Here is an 8599-nt window from a genome sequence, read left to right on the forward strand (position 1 = left end):
CTACTTGGACTACCGCTTGAGCCGCCTGGGGGCGTCAGGAATCGACGAGCTCGGCAGCGCGAAGTCGTGATGAGCTCAGGTGCCTGATCGCTTCCCGGTTTGTTGTAACTGCCTTGTCAAGTAAAAAATAGACTACAAGGTGACACTAAAACACGCGCGTGCATTAAAACGAAATCGCACACAGACCGGCTACTAAGATGAGGTGCGATGGGGTGTAGAGCTTCAGTTTTCAGTGCTATCATCATACCTTACATCATCTCATTTAATTCTCACGACAGGTAGATGAAATGTTATCCTCACGTTACAGAGAAGGCAGAATTCACCTGCTTTAGGTCGCACAGCTAGTAAATGCACAACGTGGAATTTGAATCCTAGTAACCAGATACCACTGCCTGTGGGTTTAACCATTACACTGTACTGCCTAGAGGGAGCTAGAGCTCTGGAGTGTGAGACAAAACTGAATGTTCAAAGAGCACACAAGAACATTTTTTCCCCGAGGGCAAGATGACATCCGAGGCAAACCATAAGTGGTGAGCAAGAGTTGACCAAGTGAAGTGGGGGAAAGTGCTTTGGATTAGTTGCAAAACAAGTAATTCAATATGTTCCAAGTTTACCTGAGGGGAAGGGGTGGCGGGTGAATGGTAGTAAATGAAACCAGAAAAGTAGCTGAGACCTTGTAAAGTACCTGAGAGTCTGTTATCGTGAAGACAGTGGGAACCCCTTATCGGAGGATTTTAAAAGAAGATTAGATTTGCATTTTCAGGCCTCAGTACCAAGAACATACAAAGATGAAAAGTACCTAAAAACAAGGAGACCAATTAGGTGGCCAGTGCAATCATTCTGGTAAGAGATCGTAGCGGCATGAACTTAGGTTGTGGCTGTGGAGATGGAGGTAAGTGAAGAGATCCCCGAGATACTTAGGCAGTAGACTGGACCAGACCTGGTGAACAATTTGGGTGGGAGAAGCTAGCAAAGAGAAATCTGGGGTGAATTCTGGGTTTCCCACTTAGGCAAGTGGACAGATGGCATGTCATTCACTGTGATAAATGACAAGAGGAGGAGCAGGCTGGGGTGGAGGTGAAGCAATATGTCCAGAATTAACGCCTTCAGTTCAGAAAAAAAGCATGAGGTCATCTCTCTTCATTATACCAACAATAATTGTGCCTTCAGCTCTGGATTTAGAGGGTCACAGAGCTCTCTGGACAGGTCAAAACAAGCAAGGCTAAAGGAATAAAAATTCTTTCATGACTAAAACAGTTTAGCTGTTCAGCTTATATGTTGAGGAAGGCAACCCAGTAGAGGAATAAGCATGTGCGATAGATAGCAGGAAGGAATTGGGTTATTGAGAGGAGAGACTCTAGATTGTTCTTTTTAATATTTTAGAATCGGGATTTCTTTTAAAAGGACAGGAACACAAAGTATTGCTCATCATTGACTCCTTAAGTTTATACCACCATTCATCTATTCATTCATTCATTCATTCATTCATATATTCTTCATTCAACTGCCATCTGCTCATTCAACTGACACCTACTAGGTGTCAGGCCCTGGAAGGCCCTGGAAATAAATAGGAAGCACCGCAACCCCTCTTCTCCAGAAACTGCGATCTCAGAACAGGGACAGTATAAATCTGTGATTCCAATCAACTACTAAACATGCTAGAATTGGAGGATGCAAAGGGTGCTCTGAAAATACTGAGGAAGTTCATCTAGCCCATGTGAAGAGTGGAGTGGGCATTAAGGAAGACTTCCTGCAGGAGATGCCTCTTAAACCGAGCTTTGAAGAAAGAACAGGAATGATCCAGGGAGTGTATATCAGGAACAGCGTGCTCCAGGGTTAGAGCTGTATTTGTGAAGACTAGGAGAGAGCAAAGTTCTAGGAATTTAGTCTGGCTGGTCTGTAGAGTTGCAGGAGTGTGAAGTGGCGATAAATGTAGTGAAAGAAGTAGGCAGAATCTGCAGCTTGAAGGGCCTTTGTGTGCCTTGTGGAGGAGGAGGAGTTTGGATTTTAAATTTAAAACCATGGAGAACATCTGAGGAATCTGATCAAAGGAGTGACGTTTAGTTTTCTATATCCACTATCTCTTTTAATCTTCTGGATGCCCTATGAAATAGGTATTGCTGTTAAGCACATTTTGTAGATGAGAACTCTGAAGCTCAAGATGAAATTCTTTATCAAACCCAAGCCTTTGGACCAAGCCAAGTGTTCTTTTTACAGTATTCCTGGTCTCCCAAACTCGAAACAGGTCTCCTCCCAGGTCTTCGCTGCTCTGGGGTTTTATTCCAAGGATCCTGCTCTGCCGCAAAGGGACTCACACATTACTCCTATGCCCTCCTGCCCTCCAGGTTTTTGCCTGGGCATGATTATCTGCAACAGACTTCACCCAGTTATTCTTCATGCTACAAAATCCTGCTCCTTCTACCTCCACTATCCTGTCTCAGTCTGTATATTTAGGGAAAACAGCAGGTACATTTTACATATCAGCTTTAGCAGAATGTATCTGCAAAGATCTTGGTACTGGGTCTGTTTGCCCCTGATCTATCATCATTCGTCAAGTCCTCACATGGGGAGCTGATCCCTGCAGATTGCATTTCAGTTTCAGAGATTCCTTCAGGCGGTAGCTTCCAACTGAAATCAGCCAATGGGTGTCCTGGTGGGACATTAGATGATAGAAAAAGAGAGGAGCAAGGGGTATTTCTTCCTATCCCTCTCTTCCGTGGTGGTGGTAGTGGAGGATGTCTCAGGCAGCTGCTGTTTCCTCCAGAGCTCCAGTTTCCATGACTTACCCTGGCTCCTGGGCTCCAGAAACCCCACTCCTCCGTTTATTTCTCCAGCCTATGGCTGGTAGAGTCTTCTAGCTATTGTTTAAAAAAGGAAAGAAAGAAAGGAAGGAAGGGAGGGAGGGAGAGAGGAAGGAAGGAATAACAGGCCCAAACAGTCACTTCTGCTAAGCCATGTCACCAAACCAAACTTAATAACTAACCTAATTGCAGTTTCAGCCTCTCCCAGGAGTATTAAATGTATTAAACCAATACATTTGAAATTTCCTGATCCATGCTAGTGAAGTAATCTGCCTGATAAGGCCCCCTGCCTTTCCCTAAGGGAAGATGTCTATGCCTGAAATAATTCACTCTTAATTTAGGTCCACCCTCTTTCTTCCTATAAAAAGGTTTGTACAATTCATTGGAGTGCTCTCCTGGTGATTCATGAATTGCTTAATAAAACCAATTAGATCTTCAAAATTAACTCAATTAAATTTTATTCTTTAACTCTATTGATAATTTCTGAGTTGCCTCCGTTCCGTTTGACTTCCCAACCCTTCCACCGCCAGGGTAGGGCCTTGTAGGACCCTTTAAGGACTGTGAGTGAACTTAAAGTGAGAAGGAAAGCCATTAGAGGGAGCCACTTAGAAGTCCTGCAGGAACTGGCCTGGTTTTTACCAGGATTACTCTGGCTGCTATCTTGAGAATAGACTGTAGAGGGCAAAAGAGGAAGGAGGGAAAAAGGTCATTGCTCCCATCAGAGTAAAAATCAGATAATGATCTTTTGCCTCTTTTGAAATTCTGTGGAACTCACAGTTATACCACAAATTTCAACGCTTGCCTCCCTAATTAGAGGCCAATTTATTCTCTAGTTGCGTTGCATCGTCCATCTCTGAACCCCTCAGTGCCTCAAATAGTACCTGAAATAATGGGCGCTAAAAGAAGGGGGGGACCTTGTTTTTAATGAATGAATAAATTTTTTAAATGGCACAACTTGTCTCTCTCACTTGTCTGTAAACTCCTGAAGCTCAAAAACCTTATCTAGGCCTTTCTTATGTCTCCCAAGTGTTCATTGAGTGTTTGTTGAACGAATGACAGCCTGCTCTGTGCCAGGTGCTACAGGCAGTAGTAGCCATCATCATCACCCTCCCACCCCCACCCGCCTCAGAGGCGTCCCTGGAGCCCTGCTCCTCCAGCCTTCCTAGAGAGCAAGGCTTCTGCGAAGATTACCCTGAGGTTCCACTTTGGCAGAGGAATGCTCCTTGTAGGTGACCAGTCTACCCTGTCCTCTGGACAGTGGCAGGCACTTCCTGTTTGGGGTGGAAAGGAACCAGACAATTTCCTGTTAGCAGGTCTTTTGAGCACAGCAGCAGATGCCGATTAGGTCCTGGCCCAGCCTTTCAGGTCAGATGCCTGGCAGTTAGATAGCCTTTATGTGGAAAGGAAGTGGGGCACAGCGCCAAACTGACCAGGCTTTTATTGTGCTCCTTGCAAGTCCCCTGGGTCCTGGTGTGAGTAAAAAACAAACCAGAAGAGGCTGACGCCCAGCAAATCGTGATGAGGGTTAGGGGAGCCAAAGAGCACTGCCTGGCAAGGAGGTGCTCATGTAATTGTCCTAGGGCGGGCTTGTGTATGTTGTCTGGATGTGAGCACACTCAAATGTGAACCTGTGTAAAGAATACATGTGTGTATACTTGTGTCTGTGCACCCACTATCTAGCACTTGATAAAATTTAACACTTAATAATTGTCAAGCTTGCTCCCCACAGCAAATTGGAGCACTAAAAAAGGCAGGAGTTACTGTTGTCCCATTTTAAAATGGCAGAAACTCAGTGGTTAGTTGACTTGCAACTTTTAAGAGAATGCGGGAAAAAAAATCAAGATTCAAACCCAGGTCTGTCTTGCTGCAATGTTTTTTTTTGCTTTTTCTACTTCCATATGAGCCTATGCATATATGCATATGTACAAGGGGGTAAATAGGGAGATATACTTGTGAATGTGACCCAGACTGATGAGCCCGCATCCGTATGTGCTAGAGAGAAGAAATTTCTCTTCTAGAGGCAGAAGCAATTGTTAGAAAGTCAGGGCTTCTGGATTGAATCACAGCTAAAAATGCACAGAGGTTATGGTGAATAATGAATACAAATGATCATACCTAAAGTTCTCACAACTTTGTGGAAAGCCTCCTTTCAGCTCTTCCAAGCTAATCTCATATCCTCTTTATTCCTCTTCTCATTCCTATTATTGTGGTTTTTGGAGGTTGATCATTCTATTAGTGCCTTTCTCCAGACCCCAGAATTCCTTCTGATAAAATCTGCTTTGTGTTATGCACACTTCCTGGGAAGGAGGAAAGGGCAGAGACAAAGCTGATTGTTCCTCATATTATGAAAAGAGAAACTGAGGCCCAGAGGGGCCTTGTCCAGGTGGACACATCCTGCCTGATTCAAGGGGTCCTGGCCAGCTGTTGCCTTCTGTCAGAGAAGAAGGAATGACCCAGGCAGCTGCCAGCTAGGGCAGGCAACATGCCCAAGCCCTGGCATGAGTTCCACAGAAGTCCTGTCCACTCTTGAATGGCTGGGATGCAATGTGGATCTGAACCAAGTCTAATGCAGGAGGGAAAAGAAGCAGCTCTCGTTGAAGAGGAGGTGTGGAGAGGACTGCCAGCCCAGCTGCGTCAGGAACCTGCCCAGTCAAGATAGAGAGGGAAGGAGAAAGCCAGACCCTTGGAAAACCTAGTGCTTTCTTCCTCTTGAACATTGGTATCTAGTATTTAGTGATTAAGTGGATCTGGAGTAGGGCTCTGGAATCTGAATTTTAATATGTACCTCCACATTAAATTTGACTTGAGGTGAGAAAGTATAGTGTTTAAGGGCCTAAGATCTGGACTTACACTCCAGGTTTGAACCCTGGCTCCATTACTAGATTTGTGACTTTGGACAAGTAATATCTTTCTGTGCCTCAGTTTCCTCGTCTTTATGATGCAATAAGAATACTTATAATAGTAGCTTTCTCATAAGGAAGCTGCAAAGATTCAATGACATAATTTATGTATAACACATATATGGCACATGTTAATTTCTCAACAAGTATTTACCATTATTACGGTTCTAATATCTTATTCCCATCCCTACCAGAGGAAAGAATAATGGTATTGAATTAATATAGCAATTTGTCAACACAGTATTGTTTTAGATGTGGATGATCTTTGGACTGAGCTTTGAGAATCCCTTCTCCAAAGTCATTCTCCTCCCATCGCTCTTCTGATAGCCTGGCTGTGGACTGAGCTTCTTCCAATAAACTACCCAGCCTTTCTCATCTTCCTTTCCTCCTTGATCCCTCTCTCACATAGCAAGCTGCCTTCCTTCTTCACCCCATTGAAAGCTATTTGGCTCAGGATGTATCCTGGAAAATAGAAACAAGCAGCAAGCCAGTTGTGGAGCTGTATAGGCACCTGTGTTCCTGAGAAGATCACAGAATTTGGTGCTCTGAGATTTATGACTAAGCTTCAGAAGAAGAAAGGAACTGAAGCTTCTGTTACCCAGGTTCTAATCAGGGAAACATGCTGTCTTCCTGAGAAACAAAGACATCCTATGCAAAGCATAGTTGAAGTTCAATGGTGAGTGTGTAGGTGAAGGAAGCTCTGTTCTGCACAAATTCTTGCAGGCACTTCCAAGTCTGGATGGCATCTCCAAGTGACCATAAGCAGAGGTGGAGTGGGGAGAGGTAAGGATGAGATGAAATAATTTAAGGACTCAAAAGAAGAGCAAAGGAAATCAACTTTCAAACAGCAATGGTACTAGTTTTTGAGGTCCAGGCACCAGGGCTCGCCTGGGATGCAGAGAAAGGCAGGGTCAGCTCTCTAGGTGGTTGAGCCTGTCACTCAGCCCTCCAGAGAATTACTGCTTCCTGCCTTCCCCTCTCCTCCCAATGTAGCTGAAATGGAGAATCCTTGGGGTGTGCTGGAGGAAGGAATGGAGAAACTCTTCCTGAGGTAAAATTTGACAGCTCTGGGTTTGACTCCAGCTTGGTCCACAGTGTCCCTACCAACTGGTACTCAGAATTCTCTGCCCCAAAGCAGTCATATTTGGCCTATCAAAATCCAACTTTTAGTCAAAGGCACTGTATACCATGTCATACTTGCAACCTTCTGACATCCTCCCAAACACACACACACACACACACACACACACACACACACACACACACGGTTGCCTGATTAAATAGAGGATACCAAGTTAAACTTGAATTTCAGATTAATGATGAATAATTTTTTAGTATAGACATGTCCCAAGTATTGCATTGGCACATACTTATTCTAAAAATTACTCATTGTTAATCTGATACTCAAACTAACTAGACATCCCTTTTTTTTTTTTTTTGACAACTTGTATTTTTATTTGCTAAATCGAGCAACACTACCCACTCCCCTTCAGCATCTCCCTCTTCCAGGCTTTCCACAAGACTTTGCTTGAACCTTTAGCTGTGTCACAGTCTGTTCTGTCCTTTGCTGAGAACCTTCTTTCCAGAATGTCCAAATAGTCTGAAAGCTCTCAAAGGGTAAGGCGCAGGCCTTGTCCACAATCTCTGGGGCTTCGTTCTGGACAAGGAGGGATGTGCCATTGAAAGACACCTTTTTCTTTTTAGCTGCCAGAGGAGTGTCTGTTTCTAATTGGTTCGCTCAGGATGAATGACCCCTTTCCATTGGTTGGTTGGGAGGTGGGTGGGGCCTACTGCAATTACGTCACCCACAAGGAACACCTCTTTCCAAGAAGGCTGGCTAATCAAAGAAGGGTCTTTTAAAATTCCTCCACCAGAACGGCCCCTTTTTCTAAACAACACAAAAGCATTGTGTGCTACTAAACCTTCTGAGGCCCTAAGCCTTAGGATAAAAACACCACATTACATCTGCTTAGCACTTTATAGATTCGAAATTACTTTTACAGTACATCAATTCTTCTAATCCACACAACCTCCAGAGGAGGGTATCACTGTGCCATTTTTATTTTACAGATTAGCAAATTGAGACTAATAGAGAGACAACAACCTGCTGGCAGTTACTAAGGCAGATAATGAAAACAGTTTACTTTTGCTCAGTGCGAGTTTAGCTAAGGCTTTCACGTAAATCCTTCCCCCACACCTTTACTACGACTGCGTGGGATACATAAAGCCAGGCACTTTACATTCGTTTTCTCTTAATCTACGAGCAACACTAGGAACTAAATATCATTTGCTCTCATTTTATTGATGAGGAAACTGACGCTCAAAGTAGTTAAATCCTTTGCCAAAGGTCACAAAGCTTGCAGGCTTCCATTTATTAAATGCGTACTTCATAGCTTTGTGCAGTGGCAATATCATAGCCAATGAGGTTTATCCGAGGCATGATTATTGCTAATTAAATGTGTACTTCATAATGCCAAGCACGGTGCTGAGTCTCTTACAGGCATTATTCTCTCATTAAATGCTCCTTACAATGACTTGATGTTGGTATTCTTATTATCCCCAGTTACTGATGAGAAAAATCGGTTCAGAGAGGGTGAGTGACTTCTCCCAAGACCACACAGCCAGCAGGTAGTTGAGGCAGGATTCACAAGAAGCAGATCTGAAACTTAAACTCAATTCTTCTGACCACAGCCCGAAACTCTTTCTCTCACACCCAGAGTCTCTCTCCCTACTTGCCTGCTTGAACGATCAATGACCCTCAGGCCAAGACCGCTCTTATAGAAGTCTTAGGTAGCCACAACCGTCAGGAGAAGACCCTTCTTCTCTCCCCTGCCCCCTGCCTTCCCCCGCCACCCCGACAGATCCGACTCAATTGGAGGTGGCAGGCGAGAGAACGGG

General features: G+C 44.1%; 1 pseudogene; it reads left to right on the forward strand.

Annotated features, from left to right (window-relative positions):
- Positions 1 to 8092: 8092 nt before the first annotated feature.
- On the forward strand, positions 8093 to 8223 carry LOC120621361 (uncharacterized; annotated as a pseudogene).
- Positions 8224 to 8599: the final 376 nt, after the last annotated feature.

This window comes from Pteropus medius, unplaced genomic scaffold (genome assembly GCF_902729225.1).
Source record: "Pteropus medius unplaced genomic scaffold, Ma_sr-lr_union100, whole genome shotgun sequence".
NCBI lineage: Eukaryota > Metazoa > Chordata > Mammalia > Chiroptera > Pteropodidae > Pteropus > Pteropus medius.